Here is a 24,578-nt window from a genome sequence, read left to right as displayed (position 1 = left end):
TTAGTCTAGCCTAATTACATGTTATGTTTAGGATTTCCAGCCTTTAGACCTAGTGGACTACTTGTTATGATGAGGCATATTCAGTGCAATCCTAATTCTAATTAAGTCTAAGCCCTAACTAAGCATACCAAAGCCTGTTAAGTCTATTTAGATTTTAGAATTTTAGGCCCAATTATAGTTGATTAGCCTATTAGACTACCAGATTCATGTTGGATCAGTTTTTTAAATCCTAAGTCTATGTGGGCCATTTTTAATTAATCAATCATATGATCACATATTTAATTAACATACAATAAATAAAAATAAATAACATAAAGCAAAATGTAAAGCCTAATTATTACAACTTACCTATAATTATGATTGCAAAAAGGAAAAGACCTAAAAACTATACATAAGCCAAAATACACCAAAAATCGCCAAAAAAATGGGAGGCTAGCTTGAATAACCGATCACCTTTATGTGTAGAGCTGATCGGCTCTAGGGTTTTCAAGCTGATTTTCATCATTCGTTAGTACAATTTCGCATCCCTAAAGTCGAATTTCACATGTACAAAAATTAAAATCAATCAGAATAAAAGAAAAATAAGATAAAAATATTAAAATAAAATGACAAAAGACAATTGAACAATCAAAATCCTAAATTGATAAAAACCCTAAGTGTAGTAAACTAACATATGGCATGATCAATCAAGAAAATCATATTTAACATGTTCAATTACCTAATCATAATGGAAAAATAAATATAAGTATTAGTCTTATAACATGTTTCTAATTAAATCTAAAACCCTAATTAGCAAAATATTAGATTTCAAAATCCTAAGTTCTTATTATCAGAATCAAACCCCCCAATAATCAATAATCATGCATATTCAAAAAAGAAACTCCAATTTAATCATACTTATCATAAATCAAAATTCTAAGTATGTTTCTAAAAATAAATAATAAAAAAGAAAATAAAAGAAGAACGAAAGAACCGATTTTATGATGATGGTGGATGTATGATTGAAGAAACCCTCAAGTTGTCACTGCGAATGTTGAATCTGCGGGTCTCAAGTGATGAGGATGCAGTCAAATCAAAGACTTGGTAGGAATTCAATGCTAGATCTAGCTTAGAGAAAGCTTATGTCGATTAGAAATAGTTTCCAAAAATAGGTTCTTTCTTTAGTGGCTTGTTTTCTAAAATTGTTCTTTCTTAGTGGCTTGGATCCTCTAATATCAAACAAGATCGATAGTGCTTTTCTTTCTTTTCTCTCTGGATTGTTTCTCTATTTTTTCTTTCTCAATATCTCTCAAGCATCAACTTAACTTTCAGTTCTTGATCCCTCTTCAAAATCCTAATCACGTCTTTTTATTTATAGAGGTAGGGTTTCAAGGGAAACCTTAAAAAAAGGATAGATTTTAGGAATATAACGATAAATATCAGATTTTATTTTTAGAATTTAAATAATTATAGATAATAACGATGATTATCTTTAAAGAAACCTTATAGAATCTGTATCTAGATGTGAAATCATCACAAAAAAAGATATCGGATTACAAAAACCTAATTGGCACTATGTACAGCCAATTGGCTTTGTGTACAACCAAATCGGCTCTACGTATAGCCAAATCGACTCTATGTAGATATCTAGATCCGGAAAAGGGGTACTAACAACTATTTATCTTCTTAATGCCAATAGAAGCCCATGGATTTTGAGAGATGGATGAAGTTCACGAGCCTTAAGAACAAAGTGGGAATTTTCGAATTGCAAGTTAGAGCCCTATTTTGAACCATTGGCACATGTCAGACGAGTTAGACCAAGTCACCAACACTCTCGAGAGAGAGCACAAGGAAGTCGCAACCAGGGCCTCAGAAGAGAAAGCTAAGAGGAAGAAGTGGAAAACCTAATAAGGGGAGGGGTCGAGACCCATATTCAAGCCCAACGCGTCGAGCATAAAGAAAAAGTATGCACGACCACTAGTGTCATACTCCAACATCTTTTGTGACCTTCGAGATAGTGGACTACTGCCCACCAGGCCTTTTCCCACTAGGAGAGTGCTCACTAATATTGATTATGGGGCTGTAGAATATTGCATGTATCACTGTACCGTTGATCATGCAACCGATGACTGCATCCTCCTCAATAAAAACATCGAGTCCCTCATCGACAAGAAGCTGAGAGGAATGGTAATGGAGAACTTTTTAATAGTTTCTCATTTATGAAAAGTTGATAGTGCCAGAACTTCTCTTTTAATAAAGAGTATCATTTTTCCTTAATGTCTTGACAGTCATTGGGCCAAGAAGATATCATACATGCATACACGCATTTGAGCTCCCACATATATAAATTTCCAATCCCTTTGCTAAATGTAGCTGATGGGTGCTAATCGTGTTAGCTACAATCTAAGGCAGTATACCTATCGATGCAGTCTAGCACTAATGGCGAGTATCAAGGTCGTATTCCTCGGGAAAGCGAAAGCCCAGAGTTACTCCTTTGTTCTTTGTTATATTAACCTAAAATGGATGATGAATAAATTCTAAACTAACTATTAACTACAAGCTAAGTCCTAAGGGAGATGAAAGAGTGATTGATAAACGAAATAATCAAGACAAGAAGAAAAACCCAAAGGGAATCTAAACTAGTTGGCATCCGAACAAAAGATAAAGGATCGGTGAGTCTAATTATGCTACCCGTGGATGAATTCTTAACCGAATTCGGTTTCTCTCTCGAGATAATCGAATTCCTAAACCTAATAACCTAAAGTTGGAATCTCTTCCTAACGATTGATTCTTAAATTAGCATTAAACTTTAATCCACCTCTATTAAGCTTTGTTAATTCTTAATCCGGCTAGTTAATTATCCTTATCTCTAAGCGATTATTAACCAATTCTTGTTATTCAAAATTCCAATTGCCAAACGGATTTCTCAATCTCATAAAGCAATCTAAACATCACAATTCACAACGCCCTCATGAATAATGCATAATCTTATTAATACCGAAAACAAGAAGAATACAAAACCAACTCAAACAATCCAACAATATAATATCAAGCCAACATAGTAAAGAAATCACAATGGATTAAATCAGTCTAGCTAAACATGTTCATGTTTAAAACAATCTAGGAAATCAATTACAATGAAAGAATAATGAAAATAAAACATGTACACCCTTTTCTCTCGAATTGGATGAACAGCTCCAAACTCGGATCTACACTTTGATTAATCTCCCAAACCGCCTCTTGAATTGCTTCCACTAATCGTTGCACTCGGAACCTTGCGATTCCGGATTTTTACTCCCAACTCTCTTGCACTCAACATCGCAAAAATCAAACCAACCGCTGTGGCTCTATGTCACTTCTTCCCTCTTCCTCTTTAAGAAAAATGAATTTTTCTTATATATTTAACTCAAAGACGGTCGTGGTCAGGCCGTCAAGACTACGAGTCCATGTGTCTTTGTGGATCTCACCAACTAGGGTTTCACCATGACTGTGTTGCTCCCCGTGCTGGCCACCACAGGCCGTGCTGGAGGGTGTGGTGGCTACGAAAACCGTGCCCAAACTATTGTTTTGAAGACCAAGTTTTGATGGTTGGTCACGGCCAGAGTTTAGGCCGTGATGGTCAGCACGGCCTTGACTCGTGCCGCAGGCTCTTGTCCGATCTTGATGAATTCCGCCGCTCGCACGTATTGATCTATAATTGCTTAAACACCGATGATGGTCCTATAAATGTTCCTGAAATGCAAAAGAAGATAAAACATGGGTGATCTGGGAATAAAAGCACAATAATTGCTAAGAACATACGCAATAATATGCAAGCAAATATGTGTAAAACTATGCATATCAAATTACCCCACACTTAAGCTATTGCTTGTCCTCAAGCAATTAACAACTCACCTCATAAAACTGTAGTTAGCAATTCCTTATAGTTTATGCCCCTAGATTACCCCACACTTAAGCTATTGCTTGTCCTCAAGCAATTAACAACTCAACCCATAAAACTACAGTTAGCAATTCCTTTCAGTTTATGCCCCTAGTCCACAACAGAGAGTATTCAACACATCTTAAAGGATACTCAATCATAAATCAAATTACAAATCATTAACAAAGAATGGAAATAATATTAATGCATGAGTAACTTAAATGACAACTCAACACAAACATCATGAACCAATGCCTCACAGGGATCACTCAAGTCGCTCAAAGTGTATATTAGGTGAATAACAAATCCCTCAAAGCAAATGCACAAGACCCGCTCACCATAAGCTTGCTCATAAATCATATCTTTACACTCGTGAATAAGTAAATACCAAAATCAAAGGGTCTTTACCAAGGTTGAAATGGGGCTAAGGTAAAGGTACTGAGATTTGGATGAAGTGAAAGTCGGAATTGTGCGATAAACAATAGATATGTTCAAAGGATTAAATGCCTAAGATCACAAAAAGAATCATTCTACCAAAATCCCTACTTCAGAAGAATAACGCTAGCAAATGCTCTAAATCCAATAAAAGATAAATAATTAAAGAGATTTGTTTATTATATATTCTTTTTTTTCATCTTCTTTTTTTTTTCTTTTTTTAATAATGAACTAGCAAATTTTATTAGCGACCGTACAAACTTCAATAAACATAAAGAATAACAAATACAAATTGGATCAAAGGGAGCATTTAAAATATCAAAAAGATTTAGTGAATTTACCAACATAGCAACTAGCATTTTAATCCTACATAAAGTTGAATAAATCACGGAAAGAAATTCCAAAGTATAAGGGTAAAGGAAAGATAAATGTAAAGAATGGTATAATTGAAGTGTATAGGTGTAGATTATGAAGAAAAGGTTAAGGCTCAAAACTGGCTAACTAATGGAAACATAAGGTGATAGGCTTTTGGTCAATGTAAGTGAATCCTAAATCGCCCAAATCATCTCATGGTATTCATAATATTCATGTAACTTCAACACGCATTACAAAGCAAGTTCTGTGTAGCAAAGTTAAGGTATTCAACTCAAACAAGAAATATAAAGAGCATAAGTATAATGAATGCTCAACTGGCTCAAAATCTCACTTCGTGTGGTATTAGGTGCGCTTGGTTCACTACTTAAGAAACACATGCATATGATATTATCAACGTTCTAAGTTAAAATTCAACAATTCAACATGCATATGATATTATCAACGTTTCCGCACGTATTGATCTATAATTGCTTAAACACCGATGATGATCCTATAAATGTTCCTGAAATGCAAAAGAAGATAAAACATGGGTGATCTGGGAATAAAAGCACAATAATTGCTAAGAACATACGCAATAATATGCAAGCAAATATGTGTAAAACTATGCATATCAATAGCCATTCCATCATTGTTTAGGTTAAGTGAGGATGCTGATTTGTGAGAGGAATGGTAGAAATTGAGGAACATCAATCAAAGGTATAAGCCCTACAAGAAGAAGTACCCACAATGAGGAGTTAGGTGCAAGACTTAATGGAAATGGTCAAGAAGCAAACAAAACTATTGAAGCTGTTATTACCTACATTGAATTCAGGGACTACTATGAGTAGTGGTATGGTATCGGGAAATGGAATCAAAATGCTGGAATTGTGCTCAAACCTCTTGTTCAAACCCGTCGAGCCTATTTATGTGGTTGCCGCATTGGCGATCCGATTAAATTAGTCACCACTCAATCCATTGCACACCAGATCATGTGTAGTCGACGAGGATGAAGGTTGGGAGGAGCCAAGAATATCCTGGTCCTGGGGCTCCCTCCGCTCCTCCTCTCGAGCTCCGGCATTGATTGAATAAGTTCAGATTTTGGCCCTGTGGGCCCTGCCCCCTTCGGGTGATCATCCTCATATGCTACATAGTAGATAGGCCAGCAGGGGTCATCTCGCCTACGAGTGTTAATTCATTTTGTAGATCTCTGTCTAGTAGCTCCATCCTCCTATCAATCATGGTCACATAAGGTTCGAAATGGATCCAAGTCTTCTTTTGGTCCCCAGTAACAGTCTTGCATTGCTTCGCTAACACGTATTTCATGTCCACCCTCCTTCTCTAATGCAGTGCCCATAAACAAAATACGTCAGGCTGGGTGACCACTCCAAAACTGTCCTCTCGCCCTATTAATGTATATGCGAGCAGGCAGTGAAGATACCGCAAGCTATTAAAGAGGCTAGATGCCCTGGACTTGCTCGGGTAGTAAGGCTTGTCTCCCTCAGAGATAGTCTTCCAAGCTTTGTCAAAAGAAACTATCGGATTGTGATATGAGGCCAGCAAATCGGGGAATATTCATAAGGTAAGTCGCCTCCCAACCGAAACGATGGCCTGTGGGCTGCATTAGTCCTTGATCTAGGTTTGAAGGAAGAAGGTAGAGGTAAACTCAAGTGAGCTCCCTATAAGTAGGCTCCAAAATGCCGAAGAAGGCCTCAAAGGGTGGAGTTTGAAGTATCTCTCGAACCTCAATGGCTAGTTCGACTGTCTCCAATGCCTCCCGCCGAGTGGCTCAAAATGTAAAAGTCTATATCTTGTGGGAGTTGGAGGTGGAGGTGGAGCTCTTGGTGTAAGTGCAGGTGGTGCAGGTGAAGATAGGCGGATTGGGTCTGAACGCCTTCTCTTACACATACTTACCTTCTTGGGTCTCTCACCCTGCTCAACCATATTACCTGCATGAAAATTGCCGTGTTTATTGAACTAAAGAGATAATTATTCCAATAACAACAATACTTTAACAGCAATACAACATTAAATTAACACATTTTCGGCACACTTGCTTTAGCTAATTCCAATTTAGTAGCATAATGGAAGAACAAGAAATTGAGCAAAATAACAAAATTAACAGAGTCGTAAAAAATAAGAACAAAATCAATAATTTTAGAAACACTTGACTAAATTAGGGAAAAGGGCAAAATAGCATACCACAATAAAAGAAATCCATAATATCCATGATAGTAACTAATAAACTAAAATAAATAATAACAGTAATTCAACATTAAAGGAAAAAGCAAAAAAAATTGAGCAACATAACAGAATTGACAAAGACGTTAAAAATAGGAAGCAAAATCAAAAATTTCAAGAAAAATGAACTAAATTAGAGAAAAGAGTAAAATAACATACCACAATGGAGTATTGAGCAAAGTTAAGAAAGAAACTTACTTGATTTGTCAAAAAAACAGTTGAAAATTAAAGAAAAAGAGAGAGAGGGCGTCGACCTATATGTGCAAAGAGAGAGGAGAGTGAAAATTCTGCTACTTGCAAAATAGCACAGCTTATATAGACGTTTAGGCTAGCATGCCCTCATAGCCCCAACACTTTTACGCCTTCAACATTCATAGTCAGCGAAAATGTGTTGAAGTCCATTTTCTTGTCAAAACGGTTTGGGTGGCAAGAACACTGACGTGTTGCCTGACACGGCTCGTGTTCCCAACCCGTGTTACTCTTGGAAGGTGTGTTGAGTTCCTATTTTAGGTCGACACAGTCTGTATGCCCACAACACTGGCATGTTGTATAGCACGGTCACGTCCTCAAACCGTGTCACCTCAAGGCATGCCAAATCACGATCTCTTTCGCACACCGGTTGCCCATAACACGCCCAGGTTGAACAAAGACGGGTGCTCTAGGGGCGTGTTGAACCACCAAGACCATGCTGAAACTCAAAGTTTGTTACAGGCACTGTTTCATACGTAATTTCCGGTGATTTCTAGTAGTCAAACATTCAAGCTACCTTCCACATATCTCTAAACACTCAAATGGCATATAAAACTCAAAATTACATGAGAATGAAGACTAGACTAGAAAAACAATGTTTCAAACTAATGATCAAAATGTTTAAAACATAAAATACAAGTTGGGGTGCCTCCCAAAAGGGCTTATTTTTCTCCCCGAGTCATTTAGCTGGACTCATAATGCTTAAGCTACTCTTATTGATACGGTACAAGGTTGATTCGCTCCTCGATCTCTAATGAGTCACATAGTAATGTTTCAACCTATGCCTATTGAGCCTCCGCCTAGTCCTTCCTATTCACTCCTACAGTTTTCTTTAAAACCCATTTCAAACCCCTATTAGTGACCTCCATTTGCCCATTGGTTTATGGGTGATAGGGTGTAGAAAACCTGTGTAATACACCATAGCGCTTAAGCACCTTTTCTAATTGCGCATTATAAAAATGAGTCCCCCTGTCACTAATAAGAGCTCTAGGTGTCCCGAACCTAGCAAATAGTTTCTTGAGGAATCTTGTAACTACCCCGCATCATCAAGGCTCACTTAGAAAAGTATTCAACGGCAACCAAGATGTATTTATTACCATAAGAGGAAGGGAAAGGTCTCATGAAGTCGATGCCACAAACATCAAAAATCTTAATAGCTTGAATGCTCGTTTAGGGCATCTTATCATGAGCAGAGATGTTACCTGATCTTTGGCATGCATCACAAACCTGAATAAATGCTTTAGCATCCCTAAAGATCATCAGCCAGTAGAATTCGGAGTCTAGCACCTTCTTAGCTGTGTGATTCACGGCCTGATGACCTCCCGTTGGTCCTTCATGGCAAGCTTCAAAATTTGGAGGATTTCCTCCCCATGTGCACATCACCAAATAACCTGATCTGCACAAACTTTGAACAAGAAAGGGTCCTCCCAAATGTAGTATTTCAATTCAGAAAAGAATTTCTATTTTTTCTTTGCTGAAATGTCATATCCTTTGAAAGGAATTTAACAACCATATAGTTTGCAAAATCAAAAAACCAAGGCATATGAGAATTAACCTGAACTAAGCATAAGAACTCATCCGAAAAATTGTCATCAATCGCACTTTCATTAAGCGCCTCCAAAGTTAGGTTTTCTAGCCTAGAAAGGTGGTCTGCCGCTAAGTTCTCAACACCTTTCTTATCTTTGATCTTAATGTCGAACTCTTGCAACAACTGTAATGACCACCTAATGCATTTGCATTATCCAACAAATAAGTCTAGGCTTTGCATCATTCTTGCTAAACAAGTACCTGAGTGCTGAATGGTCCGTATAGACCACAGTCTTTGATAGCACCAAATAAGATCTGAACTTGTTAAATTCAAAAATAATAGCCAAGCCCTTTAAGGGTGGGTCTCGCATCACCAACGTTTGCTAGCATAGTAAATTAGTTGGAATTTCTTGTCTCTCCTTTGTCCTAAAACAGCTCCAACTGCAAAATCACTAGCACCACACATAAGCTCAAATGATAGCTCCCAATTAGGTGAAGCCATAATCGGGGTTGTAGTTAGCTTCTCTTTAAGCAACTCAAAAGCTTGCAAACAATCATTAGAAAATACAAAAGGTACATCCTTTACAAGAAGTTGAGTTAAAGGCCTAGCAATATTAGAGAAGTCCTTAATGAACCTCCTATGGAATCCTGCATGACCTAAGAAGCTCCTAACAACCTTAACTGAATTAAGTGGGGGTAATTTAGCAATAGTAACCACCTTGGCCCTATCGACCTCCATCCCTTTGTGCAAAATTTTGTATCCCAACACTATACCTTCCCTAACCATAAAATGATATTTTTCCCAATTAAGAACTAGGTTAGCATCCACATAAAGCTTAAGCATGCATTCTAGATTATGTAAACAGTGAGTAAAGGAGTTACCAAATACAGAAACATCATCCATAAAGACTTCCATGGACTCCTCAATCATATCGTGGAAGATCGCCATCATACACCTTTGAAAAGTTGCAGGTGCATTGCACAATTCGAATGGCATCCTCCTATATGTAAATGTACCATCGGGGCACGTAAAGGTTGTCTTCTCTTAGTTTTCAGGTGCAATGGGAATCTGGAAGTAGCAAGAAAAACCATTTAGAAAATAATAAAAATATATTTAGACAACCTCTCCAACATTTGGTCAATAAAAGGAAGGGGAAAATGGTCCTTTCGAGTGGTATCATTTAGTCTCCTATAATCTATATACACTCGAAAGCCTGTTATCATTCTGGTTGGTATAAGCTCGTCCTTCTCATTCTTAACCATAGTCATCCCTCCCTTCTTGAGAACTACCTGCACAGGACTAACCCAAGAACTATCAGATATATGGTAAATTAAACCTGCATTTAGAAGTTTAATTATCTCCTTTTTAACCACTTCCTTCATGTTCGGGTTCAGTCTGTGCTGTGGTTGCACCACTGGCTTGTAACTATCCTCCATAAGGATTTTGTGCGAGTAGTAGTTAGGATTAATCCCAGGAATGTCAGCAATTTTCCAAGCAAATGTCTTTTGGTACTTCCTAAGAGAGGCCAAAGTCATCTCCCTCTCTTCGGGTGTCAAGTCTGTTGATAAAATGACAGGCAACCTATTATCCTCATCCAGATATGCATAATTGAGGTGCTTTGGGAGTTCTTTCAACTCAAGGACTAGACATTCCTCAAGTGACGGCCTCAATTTCTGCACACCTACCCTGTCAATCTCAATAAAATTATAAGCATTCTTGCTTGGTTCATTAGCTATAAAAATGCAAGCTGCTCTAACACACTCTCATTAGATAGCTCATGCTCATCCTCTGCCTACAAGGCAACTTGTAAGGGGTCATCAAGCAATATTTCCTACAATTGTGTATCATAACATCATCAAGTAAATCAATAGAAAATACAACATCATCATGATCTAAGGACTGTCTCATAGAATTATTTAAATCAAAAGTGACAGTTTCATTTCCTACCTTAAGTTCAAGCTTCCCATTACAAACATATATAATAGCACTAGACGTTGCAAGGAAAGGTGACCTAGAATTAAAGGTATATTACTCTTACCATCCATGTCCATGATCATAAAGTCAACATGAAATATAAATTTGTCAACCTTTATAAGTACATCCTCCATAATACCTCTAGGATACTTAATAGTTATATCAGCTAACTGTACACTCATCCTAGTGGGTTTTGTCTCACCCAGCCCTAACTTGGTAAATAGACTATACGACATTAAATTAACGCTAGCTCCTAAGTCAGCTAAAGCATTACTGATTGTTAAATCACCAATTACACAAGGGACAGTAAAACTCCTTGGATCATGCTTCTTTTTTGGGAATTTGTTCTAAAGTATAGCCGAACACTCCTAATTTAAGGTTACGACCGCCAAGTCCTCTAACTTTCTCTTATTACTAAGGATTTCCTTTAGGAACTTTGAATACCTGGGCATCTGCAAAATAGCTTCAACAAAAGGTAAGTTAATCCGCAGTTGTTTAAACAAGTCAAGGAACTTACCGAACTACTGATCGACTTTCTCCTGCTTCAACCTAGCAAGATGTGCAATCGGGGGCTGGTATTCTCTTAGAGGATTCTTCTTCTTGCCCTCTATCTTCTCTGGCTTCATCACCTTGCTGTCTTCATCTTTTCAACATCATCATCATTAAAAATAGGAATAGAGCTAGATAACTGCTTACCTGATTGCAAAATGATAGCCTTCACGTGCTCTCTAGGGTCTATATTGCTGGGGCAAAATCCCTAGTTGTCTCTCAATCATCATCTTAGAAATCTGGCCTATTTGATTCTCCAAGTTCTGAATGGAGGCCCGTTGATTTCTAAGATCTACGTCCGTCTACTGGAATCTAGTCTCTGAAGTGGACACAAACTTCATCATCAGAACCTTTAAATTAGGTTTTTTCTCTTGAATCTAAGGAGACTGAGGTGGGAGATAGATTGTTATAGTTGCTGATGTAGTCACTGAAACCCCGGTGGCCTGATGGGCTCTTTATGCAACCTACACCTAAGGCAGTGAACCTACCGATGTAGTCTAGCACTAGTGAGTATCAAGGTCGTATCCTTGGAGATCGGGTGAACCTAGAGTTACTACTGTTGCTATCTTATCTAGTCTGAAATAGGGTGTGAAAGTTCTAACGTACCGGCTAATGGTTATGAGTGCAAATAAGTAAATAAAGAACAACGGACAATCAAAAGACAATTGCAAAGAGAGAAACAAACCCAAAAGGGAGCCTAGGTGATGGAATTCTAAAGATGGATTTTATGGATTGCCAATCTTGCTTACCCGTGCCTAAATTCTGAATTGAATCCTGCTCCTCTCGAGCTATTTGATTCCTAAACTTGCACTAACCTAATGGAATCTCTTCCCATTCTGATTACTACAGATTAGATAAGTATGATTTAAAACTATTAAGAGTTATTAATTCTTAATCCCATGAGTAAATCAACCTTATCTTTAAGTTGTTAACTACCGATCTTACTATTCAATGTCCAGTTGTAACAAGCATTTCTCAATGTCAAGAAATGTCTAATAAACAATTAATTCAATGTCTCAAATTAACTGAATCAAACTTTTATTACTAAATAGCAAGAAGATTACAAGAATGACAATTATAAAACTAACAATTAAGCATACTCCATCAACAAAGGTGAACCTCAATGGGTTCAAAAGATCTAGCTACTCATGTTCATGGTTAAAGCAATTAGGGAACAAAATAAGGAAAAGAAAATTAAAGGCATGTACACCCTTCTCTTTCAAGCCAAATGAAAAACCCTAAATTTGCAAATTCGAAATCTCAAACCCTAGTTGCCTCTTGAATGCTCCCAAAGTTTGTCTTGATCTTCAATTCGATGTTGGAACAAGTGAAATCCCTCCTTTAATTGATGAAATTGATCTCTCAAGGACTACAATTGAGGTATAGGAAACAATTGATTAAGTGTGTGTCTTGGAATTGAGTCCAAAATTCGTCTCCCCTCCAAAAGAACTCAAAATTGCCTATATAGTTGATTCAGCATGGCCGGAGTCCAGTCAGATGATTCAAAGACCACGAGCCCAGTCAGGATGATTCAAGACACGTGAGTCCGTGCAAGGTCAACTGTGAGTCTGCCAGGCCGACTCCTTCCAAGCCATGCCCAAGCCACGGGCCACCATAGGCCGAGGCCGGTGGTTACTAAGTCGCAATAAATGGCACAATTAGGGATAGCCTCTTGGTAATTCAAAGACTACCAAGTCCAGCCATGCTCAACCCTCGGGGTGCTAGTTCTCACCCAATTTGATGGATTTTGGTCCGTAATCACACGTATTTCCCTCAATTATTGATGGTGTCCTTCAAAAATGACCTGAAACGAGAAAGGAAACAAATGACAGGTGATTCTAGCATAAAACAGGATAATCATGCATAAAAATGTAAACAATCGGGCATGAAAACATGTGTAGTATGATGCTTATCAAATTACCCCACACTTAAACTTTTACTTGTCCTCAAGCAATCAACAACTCACTCCTCAAACAGATACCAAATAACTCAATCCAATGCATTGCAGGAGGTTAGCTCAAAACAAATTTCAAAACTCCATAATGATTTTTCCCAAAATCCCCAAATCACTAAATCCTTAAGAGAGAGAACAAACTTAATAAAGTTGCTAAAGTTAAAATGATAAACCATCTAAATTGAGAAATTGAGAACCATGCCTCATAAGATGTCACTCAAAACACACAAGTGTATATAGGTGAAAGAAGATCGCCAGGCTCTCAACGCAAAAATACAGAAAAAGTGCTTACCATAGGCTTGCTTATAGATCCAATCTCCACTACTACGAAATAATCAATAATCATGATCAAAGGGTCTTGAGCCAGGTTGTAATGGGGTTAAGGTAAGGTACGTATAAATATGGAAAGTAGGCTACAAGTCAGTGGAAGTTAAGCAAGTAATGCAAGAAAGTAACGAAGGATCAAGTGTTGTACCAAAATGAACACTAAGTTGCTCTAAAAATAAGATGATGCTCAAAATGAACTAAATTAATACTCTTTTTTTTATTGAATATATATATACTATGTATATATATTACAACAACTTATGTAGGGGTTGTTGGTTATTGACACATACAATAAGATCAATATCAATTTTTTTTTAATCAAGGGAGCATCTATGAAAAATCTAAAGCAACTTAGTGAAATATATGATTGCAGATTGATCCAAAATAAAATGCGATAAACTTACATAATTTCCAAAGCAACAATGGTAGAAAGAATGGTCAAATGAATAGAAGTGATAAAATGAGTGTCATCAAGTATTATTATCACGAAAGGAAAGGCTAAGGCTCAAAATTGGTTCACTAAGGGAAAAACAGGGTTAGGCTTTTGGCCAAATTGTAAATCCTAAGTGCCCAAATCATCTCACGATTATTGACAATTCATGTAATCTCAAAAGATATCGTGAAAGCAAGTTCTAAACAGAGATTCCATACAATGCTCACTAATGAAAGAAAAGGGAGCATAATAGTGATGCACCAATTGGCTCAAAATCTCACCATTCGAGTGGGTTAAAATTGCATGAATTCTCAAACCAAAGTTTAAACAGTCAATCACAATAATAAGCAACAATATTAATGTTGTTCTATATCTAAGATAAAGTAAAATGGAAGAATTTAAGAAAAATACCAATTTTACTCACTGGATTGTAATTAAGAGATTCGTTCATTGCCTTCTTCCCAACAAGGTTCGATAAAAGCTATAAGGGAATCCATTCAAAGGAGAAAAAGTCATCAACTACTTAATTAAAACAAAACTCAAGATAGGCATAACATCTGGTAGATACCTACCCCACATTTTAGTACAACACCGTCCACAGTTGTTGTAGAGATTAAGATCGAAAAGCATATGATCTCATATCACGGTTCGGAAGGTCATGTTGTTTTTTTTTAACTAAAAAGGCATAGTGTTCTACTTAACATAAACAAACAAATGCAAGGAAATAACATAAAATTAAGCATGCTACAAGCAAGAAAGTAAAAGGAGATAATAAAAAAAATAAAGAAAAAGGAAAGAGGAAAATATCATAAAATTTTGTTTTGCTAGAGTCTCACGATGGTGTATCCTCACTAGTTGATCTCTGGAAGTCAGTGGAAATCACGAGGAAGGGCGGTGGTGGATCGGGTACGTGAAGCATGTTGCCAAATCGAACTCCATATCATCAATAAGCCACCGATTTTGTGCCCGCCTCCGCCATCTTTGAACTGCACTACTATGAAGTCTCTGCCCGGTGGCCTGCCTTTCTAAACCACTCATGAGCTCGCTGAAGCACACCGCTCAAACCGCCAAACTGCGGCCTTCGCTTTCTTCTTGAAACCGCACAAACTCAAGATATCGCCGGCCGTAGATCGCAGACTCGATCTAGACCATTTACCACAAGATCGATCTCGAACGCTCGATGTCCCCGCCGAATGAGAGGATGAGGCTCCGGATGAGGGCATAAACACTCTAGCTCGGGTTAGGAATCCTAACATCCTAATCTCGATCGACGGATGTTGGGCTCCTCCACCGCCTCTGGGCCTCCCCGACTACTGTGCTCACGAGCCTATATTCAATACCATGTGGATGTCTAGTGGCCATGATCATCCGCATGTTGATCATCCTGTCTGATCCCCAAGTGGTGTCATGTCACCAATATTTGAAAGCTCCAAGAGACAAATGTCCAATACATCCAGTCTCTTAGCTAACCTAGTCACATACCTGACCGAAACAACAATGCATCTTCTTCCCAAGGCCTACTATAAATGAACGGACTTGGCGAGCCAATAAATATCCCAAGTCTAGCTTCTTTTGATGTTGCATAGCCCAGAGAATAAAGACATCGTCCCCGTGTTACTACCCTAAAACTGTCCCATCGACCAGAATGGTGTAAGCTAGTAGGGTGTGAAGGTAATGAGATGGTCCCAAGAGGTACGCCTTAGACCGCTTGGGTAATATGTTTCCTACCTCATTACCAATGAGTCCCACATGGTGTCATATGAAATTGGGTGGATGTAGAGACATCCCCGATACTCCTCCCCCGAGATTTCTTGCTCACCCATAATCCCAAATGCATGCCAAATTGTGGGACCGACATCGAACTCCCTTCCCCAAGCCCCAAATAAATTGCATTAGCCGGCTAGCCAGGATCCGTCAGAGGGAAGAAGGTGCCGAGGAACTCGATCGTAAGCTCATGGTAGGTTGGCTCAATGATGTCAAAGAATCTCGCATACCAGCAGAAGTCTCGAACAGTGTGTGCACATCTTAAGCCAATCCCACTCTCTGTGGATGTGAAGTCTATGCAACGGCCCGCCATCACTTGCTTCCATCTCATGACTTGGAATCTACTTTCATTGTCTCGTGATTAGGGAATGTCCACAATGGATGACGGCCAGTGTGGATAGGTTCACAGTAGGTGCTTTCCGAGGCCCGACCAATCATGCTGGTGGAAGGTGGTGCCGGTGGCCGGTTCCTGTGCTGTGGGAGGAAGACGCTCACCACGATCGTCACGGGTAGCGACGCCGCCCCGCTTGCTTTCTACGAGATTTATCGCGTCCGTCATATCACCTGATGCAATGAATTATTAGTTAATGAAAGAAATAATCTACCAAAAATCAACAACATAATGATTATAATTTGACTAACCAAAAACTTGTATAGACTAATAAGCCGATACATACCAATCTAATTTATCATGAACCAGCAATTGCAATTTTAGTCTAAACATTATTCATGCTTTGCATGGTGTAGGCAAATTTCATTTCCACCAAAACCCCACACTTATCATTTTCATAACCGACTACACCGCAAACACAACAATTAATGTAAATTAACCTAACCAAGGTCATATGGTTACAATATAAAGCCACCAAGATATCCTAGCATGTCCTAACAAAAGTATATGTATAAAATAAATCAACAAATGAAGAGACTTACTTGAGTTCGCTGAGGAAAGTGAGAAGGGTGAGATAAGGGTATAAGAACAACACCTTTGAGCTAAGAAAAACAAAAGGGAAGCAAAATTTTCGAAGGCCTCCCCTTGTTATAGGCACGTGGCTCAAGACGGGCGAGGGTACTACCGCGGCCGACCAAAGACGGCTAGACTCACCCTACGCCGAGCCTTTAGCTTCTTGTGATGCACCTCGCACGGGTCGTGGCACTACTGTACGACCAAAGACGACATGTGGTTGTATCCCGTGATGCCTTCGAAAGCCGTGACCATTTGTTCTCTATCCTTCAACACGGCTCGACTGGTCAGGTTCTCAAAGACGCCTAGTGTCAGAGCTCGTGATGGCCACTTAAACCGTGATGAAACGGGTGTTTCTAGGCTTTCCTTTGCTATCTCGAGTCGCCTTGCTCCATAATTCTGTATTTAACACATATACGCACGTGAATTAGATCATGAACAAGTAGACATGGTCAAACCAAGAGTCTCATCTCTCCGATTACATAAGTCCGAAAAATTAAAAACCCTAATTCATCAAGTACAACTATAATAAAGTCAAAGGAAAATTATGAAACAATCACAACTAATTAAAAACATGAAAGTATAATCCAAGTCGAATGTATAGAAGTGCTTATTTATTTATTTATTTATTTAGCGAGTCTTAAGCTTGACTCATCTCGGATCACCCTTCCTGTGCATACAAAGCCAGTCATTGCTCACTAATCAACGAGTTACAATAGTATCGCTTTAACACAAGGTTCACTTTGAAGTCTCCCTTCTCCTGGATGATGCAACTCTACCACTCCATATGGAAAGAATTGTCCGATCCAAATGGTCCGGACCAACGAGTCTCAGCCTTCCCGGAAACAGACGGTATAGAGTTGTAAAGCAACACTCGATCCCCAACCCAAACTCCTTAGCTCACGAATCCTTTTATCATGCCATTTCTTAGTCCTTGCTTTATAAGTTGAGGAGTTTTCAGACGTCACGGCGCCCACTCATCCGTGTACTCACCTGCCATTGTCGCCTCCCACCTACATAATCAATATCAAAGTTACAAGTTCTAAGGGCCCAAAGTGCCCTATGCTCTAACTCAATAGGCAAATGACATGACTTTCCATAAACAAGGCGACAGGGCGAAACCTATAGATGTCCTAAAAGCAGTCCTAAACGCCCCATAATGCATCATCTAACTTAAGGGTCCAAATTCTTCCCATCGGTACTAATTCGCTCATACCCCTATTAGTTACCTCAACTGCCCACTATTCTGGGGGTGATAGGAGTAGAATCGATGAATAACTCCGTACCGCTTAAGTACTTTCTCTAATCACAGTTGCGAAATGTGTTCCTCTATCACTAATAAGCACCCTAGGTATGCCAAACCTAGCAAACAATCGCCATGAACTGCAGATAACCCTGGCATCATCAAGCACATACCGAGCTTTAGGCCACTTAGAGAAATATTCAACAAAGAACTAGAATGTACTTATTACCATATGAAGAGGGAAAGGGTCCCATGAAGTCGATGCCCCAAACATCAAAAATCTCAACGACTTGCACACTACTGGGGCATCTCATCACGAGAAGAGATATTACCCCGTGGCAAGGGTCACAAACTTGAACAATTTCCGTGCATCTTGGAAGAGCGTAGGCCAATAGAATTCGCCTCAAGACCTTCCTCACTGTATGGCTCACGTGATGACTCTAGCTGGTCCCTCATGGCAATGCTTCAATATTTGAGAGTCTCTTCGCCATATACACAACGGCCGAATCACCCGATCCGCATATTACTTTAAACAAAAAGGGATCTTCCCAAATATAGTATTTCAAATCAAAGAAAGAATTTCTTCTTTTCACGATAAGTCATACCCTTTGGTAGAACTCAGCAACCAAATAGTTAGCATAATCAAAACCAGGAGTATCAGCGGTATACCGAGTGATATATAAATGTTCTTCCGAAATCGATCGCCTATGGCCGCCTCATCAAGTGCATCCAAGTGAGGATTTTCCAATCTCGACAAATGGTCCGTCATGATTCTCCGCGCCCTTCTTATCCTTGATCTCGACATCAAATTCCTCAGAATAAAAGAATCCACCGAATCAATCTCGATTTCGCATCATTTTCAGAATAAGTACCCCAACGCCGAGTGGTCCGTGAAGACAATGGTTTTGGAGAGGACGAGGTATGATCTAAACTTGTCGAAGGCGTAAACAACAGCCCAATAACTCCTTCTCCGTGGTGGTAAAGGTTCTGGCCCCGCCAAAGTCTTGCTAGCATAGTAAATGGGTTGGAACTTCTTTCCAATCCTCTGTCCAAGCACGTACCCAATCGCATAATCACTAGCATTGCACATCGTCACAAAACGCAATTTCTAATCGAGAAACACACGATCATCAGAAGCTAAGTTTTTAAGTAACTCAAAAGTCGCCAAGCATGCATCATAAAAAATAAAAGGTACATCTTTAACTAACAATTGAGTGAGAGGCCTAGCAATCTTAGAAAAATCTCTAATAAATCAACTATAAAACCCTCGCACGGCCCGTAAAACTCCCTATCAACTTTAACAGAATCCAGGAGGTAGCTAGATATTACTTCTACCTTAGCTCTATCCACCTCCATCCCGACCGAGAGATCTTATGCCCTAAAACAATCCCCTCTCACCATGAAATGGCATTTTTCCCAGTTTAGTACCAAGTTAGCCTCAATACACCTAGCTAACATGCGCCCGTGTTTGCCAAACAAAGAGAGAAAGAATTACCAAAAACAGAAGTCATCCATAAATACCTCCATAGACTCCTCAATCATGTCCTAAAAATAGCCATCATGCACTTGAAATGTAGCCGCAGCATTGCACAACCGAATGGCATCCGCTCATAAGTGAACGTCCCATATGGCAGTGAAGGTAGTCTTCTCTTGGTCCTCGTGCAATAGAATCCGAAAGTAACCTCGAAAAGCCATCAAGAAAACAATAAAACATGTGACTGCTAAACGCTCAATCATCCGATCAATGAAAGGAAGAGGGAAATGGTCCTTCCGAGTTGCATCATTAAGCCTACTAATCAATGCAAACTCGGAAGTCATACCGTCCGAGCCTGGATCAGCTCATCCTTCTCATTCCTTACCAACGCTGATGCCTCCTTTCTTGGGTACAACTCGCGACAGACTAACCCACTAACCGTCGGGAAATGGGATATATCAAACTGCATCAAGTAGTTTAATTACCTCATTCTTTACCACTTCTTTTATGTTCGGATTGAGTCGCTCGAGGTCAACAACCTACCGAAATCGCCCTCCAATGAAATCTTATGAGAGCGAAACTTGGATTTATGCCCGGGATATCGGCTATCTTGAAAGCAAAGGCCTTCTTGTACTTCCTTAGAACTTCCAACAACATGGCTTGTTCTTCGTGAGTTAGATCACCGCTATGATTACCGGTAAGCTTCTCTTCATCTAGGAAGGCATAAACCAAGTTGGCTCGGTGAACTCCTTCCGCCTAAGACTGGTGGGTCCTCGAATGAAGTCTTTACTTTCGCACTTCTGTGACCAAAAAGATAGGGATCGGGCCGACAAGCCTCGGCTACCGGCCAATAAAGCATGAAAGGTTGCTCCAACACTTGCTTGTTGGACAACTCCTCCTCATCCTCGGCCTAATGCTACTTGCAAAGGGTCAAACATAAAATTTCTTGCAAATGGGACTTAACCACATCATCAATCACATCAATATACAGATATCATAGATCGCCCCAAACTGGAAGGGCTGGGTCAAAGGTAATGGTCTCATCATCAACTCTAAGCTTAAGCTTTCCATCGCTTACATCGATAAAATTTCTTGATGTAGCTAGAAAGGCCTACCCAGATACGAGGCACAGTGTTCTCACCCTCCATATCCATTACCACAAAATCCACAGGAAAGATAAATTTATCTACCTTTACAAGTACATCTTCAATAATACCTCTAGGAATTTTAACAGTCCTATCCGCTAACCGAACACTCATCCTAGTAGGCTTAGGTTCATGCAACCCTAATTTGGCAAATAAACTAGTGGGCATTAAGTTAATACTAGCTCCTAAATCAGCCCAATGCACCACTAATTGATAAATCACCAATCACAAGGATAGTAAAACTCCCGATCTCGCCGCCTGAAAGGGCGTCATTCCGAGAATAGCCAACACTCCTCATTAAGCACCACCCGACCAAGATCCTCCAACTTCCTCTTGTTGTTCAAAATCTCCTTTAAAAACTTGGCGTACTTGGCATGATCCGTGAAATTGCCTCAACAAAAGGTAAGTTAATTTTCACCGCTTAAATAAGTCAAGAAACTTATCAGATTGCTTGTCCACCTTATCCCCGCCTCAACCTTGCAGGATATGGAAGCCGCCGATGCTCCCTTCGCATGTGGCTCTTTGCCCGCCTTCTTTCATTCTCTCATTCTCTACCACCTCAAGGTCCGGTCCTTCCTTACCGGCTCGACCCGCACGATTGTATTATCCTTATCACCAAAGGCGAAGAACCGGTCTATTTCTTACCTAAACGCAAGGTGATAAGCCTGCCTCAAGGGCTGATCAGTAGTTGTGAGCGATCCAAGGTCTCTCCGAAAGCATCTTAGAAATTTGGCCAATTTGAGTCTCCAAGTTCCGAATCGAGGGCTCGCCGATTCCTAAGTGCACTATCACCATTGAATCTCGCTTCAGACGCCACAAACTTCATCATAAGCTCCTCTAAATTTGACTTCTTTTCTTGTGGAGGAGGAGCTTGTGCAGGCCCAACCGGGTTGTTGTCGTGATGAAGTTGAAACCTGTGGACCCTAGTGCATTATTGTTCCTCCAACCGAAATTGGGATGATTGCGCCATCCGTGGTCTGTATGTATCATTAGTGGTTATTCTCACGCCTCGGGCATTCCCCATATAATCAACCTGCTCAACATCAAGACATAGCGAATTAGATGGAAAACTAGTAGAAGATGAAGCAAACATACCTCCCGCAAAGACAACAGACCGTAATGCGCCACCATAAACTCGCAGACCAACGTCACGTCATGAACCCAGATCCCTGAGTTGGTCGATCTTTTGGCTAGAAGCACCATTTGGTACCGCTAAGGTCAGAGAATCCACTTCTGCCGTAATCCACGGCCCTAGAGGATTGCCACCGATAGTTGTTCATGGCCATTTCCTCTATCAAGGGCCTTATTGTTTACGCCCGTCATAAAGCAAAGATCCGCCACCATCCGCCTCGCCGCAAGGTTCAACCCACCGTAGAAGGTCCGAACTCGCATCCACACTGCAATCCATGATGTGGGCAACATCTCAAAAGATCTTTAAACCTCTCCCATGCATCGACATGCTTTCATCATCAAACTACACAAAAGAAGATATGTCATTTCTAAGTTTAGCGTTTTAGCGGAGGAAAATACTTATATAAAAATTTTCGACCAACGCCTCCGTGTAGTAATTGTTTGTCATGGAAGAGATTAGCGCAATCCCATCTCTTTGCTCTGTCCCTCAAGGAAAATGGAAACAATCTCGGCCCGAATGGCATCATCAGTTGTTCCATTTATCTTGAATGTGTCACAAATCTCCAAAAGTTAGAGATGTGCATCGGGATCCTCACCGGGCAATCCTCCAAATTGCACGCTTTACTTGGATCATCCGGATAACATTGGCCTTTATCTCAAAATTATTGGTCACATGAAGTCCGACTATACTGCTTTCGTCCCATCTAAAGATGGTCAAGCAAACTCGACATCGTCCTCTCCGATCGCCATCGGCCTGTGGTCATGGTTTTCCATCGTGTCTAGTCTATCCACAGGTACCTCAACCTCAATCTCCTCCTCTTCTAATTGCAACCTCTTCCAAGAGAGTCCGAGGATCATTCGGATGGGATCGACATGTGCTCTATAAGATCTCGAAGTTCGAGCTCCGGGTCATAAACTACACGAAACCGAAAGTCCACACAACCACCAATCAACAAAAACAATATAATAATAAATAATAAATAATAATAAAAAAATAAAATAAAGAATAAATTAATAAACAAATAATGACTAAATTAACACAAAAACAATTCACTCTAATTCACCGCAAGAACACAAAAAAACTTGATGGGCTCTTTATGCAACCTACACCTAAGGCAAAGTGAACCTACTGATGCGCCTAGCACCAGAGTATCAAGGTCGTATCCCTGAGATCGGGTGAACCTAGAGTTACTACTCATGCTATGTTATCTAGTCCGAAATAGGGTGTGAAAGTTCTAACGCATCAAAGTAATGGTTATGAGTGCAAATAAGTAAATAAAGAACAACGGACAATCAAAAGACAATTGCAAAGAGAGAAACAAACCCAAAAGGGAGCCTAAGTGATGGAATTCTAAAGATGGATTTTATGGATGCCGATCTTGCTTACCTGCGTTTCAAATCCTCGAATTGAATCCCGCCTCTCAAGCTTACCGGATTCCTAAACTGCACTAACCTAATGGAATCTCTTCCTATCTACTATGATTAGCATTAAGTATGATTTAAAACTATTAAGAGTTATTAATTCTTAATCCGTGAGTAAATCGACCTTATCTCTAAGTGTTAACTACCGCCCTTACTATTCAATGTCCGGTTGTAACAAGCATTTCTCAATGTCAAGAAATGTATTCTAATAAACAATTAATTCAACGTCTCAAATTAACTGAATCAAACTTTTATTACTAAATAGCAAGAAGATTACAAGAATGACAATTATAAAACTAACAATTAAGCATAATCCATCAACAAAGGTGAACCCCAATGGGTTCAAAAGATCTAGCTACTCATGTTCATGGTTAAAGCAATTAAGGAACAAAATAAGGAAAAGAAAATTAAAGGCATGTACACCCTTCTCTTTCAAGCCGAATGAAAAACCCTAAATTTGCAAATTTGAAATCTCAAACCTTAGTTGCCTCTTGAATGCTCCCAAAGTTTGTCTTGATCTTCAATTCCGTGTTGGAACAAGTGAAATCCCTCATTCAATTGATGAAATTGATCTCTCAAGGTCTACAATTGAGGTATAAGAAACAATTGATTAAGTGTGTGTCTTGGAATTGAGTCCAAAATTCGTCTCCCCTCTAAAAGAACACAAAATTGCTTATATAGTTCAATGATGATTGACGCAGAAGACGCACTAGAGTCAGCCGAACGGAGTCATCAATCCTTCCAAGCCGTGCCCAAGCGGTCAGGTCGAGCCACGGGTGGCTACCAAGTCGTAATAAATGGCACAATTGGGGATAGCCTCTTGGTAATTCAAAGACGAGTCCGTGCCATGCTCAACCCTGGGGTGCTAGTTCTCACACAATTTGATGGATTTTGGTCCCAGAATCACACGATTTCCCTTGATTATTGATGGTGTCCTTCGAAATGACTCAAACGAGAAAGGAAACAAAATACAAGTGATTCTAGCATAAAACGGGATAATCATGCATAAAAATGTAAACAATCAGGCATGAAAACATGTGTAGTATGATGCTTATCATGGCCCCTGGTTGTTGATGTTCCTCCATCCAAAGTTCAGATGATTTCTCCATCCTGGATTATAGGTGTTGCTGTACGGGTTATTCTACTACCTAGGCTGACTTCCCATATAGTCTACGTGTTCATGGTTAGATGAAGAAGAGGAAGCAAACATACATCTCGATATACAGTTACTACTGTAATGCGGGCCACCATAAAATTCACAGCTTGCTTGAGCTGCCAAGGCTGCAGTGGCATCCAACTGGTATACACTCCCTTGACGTCCGGTCTTGCTCCTAGTAGTGTGCCACTGGTAATTGTTTATGGCCATCTCCTCAATCAAGGTTTGGGCTCGCTCCGGTGTCTTGCTGCTTAAGGAACCATTTGCAGCTACATCTACCATCTGTTTAGTAGCTAAATTCAAACCATTATAGAAAGTTTGTACCTGTAATCAAATTAGT

General features: G+C 39.6%; 1 non-coding gene across 1 annotated transcript; it reads left to right on the top strand.

The window, feature by feature from the left end:
- Positions 1 to 21,930: 21,930 nt before the first annotated feature.
- On the top strand, positions 21,931 to 22,036 carry LOC112533915. Its single transcript, XR_003078250.2, has one exon. It is a non-coding gene; the product is annotated as a small nucleolar RNA R71 (small nucleolar RNA).
- Positions 22,037 to 24,578: the final 2,542 nt, after the last annotated feature.

Source organism: Ricinus communis, chromosome 8, assembly GCF_019578655.1.
Source record: "Ricinus communis isolate WT05 ecotype wild-type chromosome 8, ASM1957865v1, whole genome shotgun sequence".
NCBI classification, from domain to species: Eukaryota; Viridiplantae; Streptophyta; class Magnoliopsida; order Malpighiales; family Euphorbiaceae; genus Ricinus; species Ricinus communis.
The sequence above is the reverse complement of the archived record's forward strand: the minus strand, read 5'-3'. Positions and strand labels throughout refer to the sequence as shown.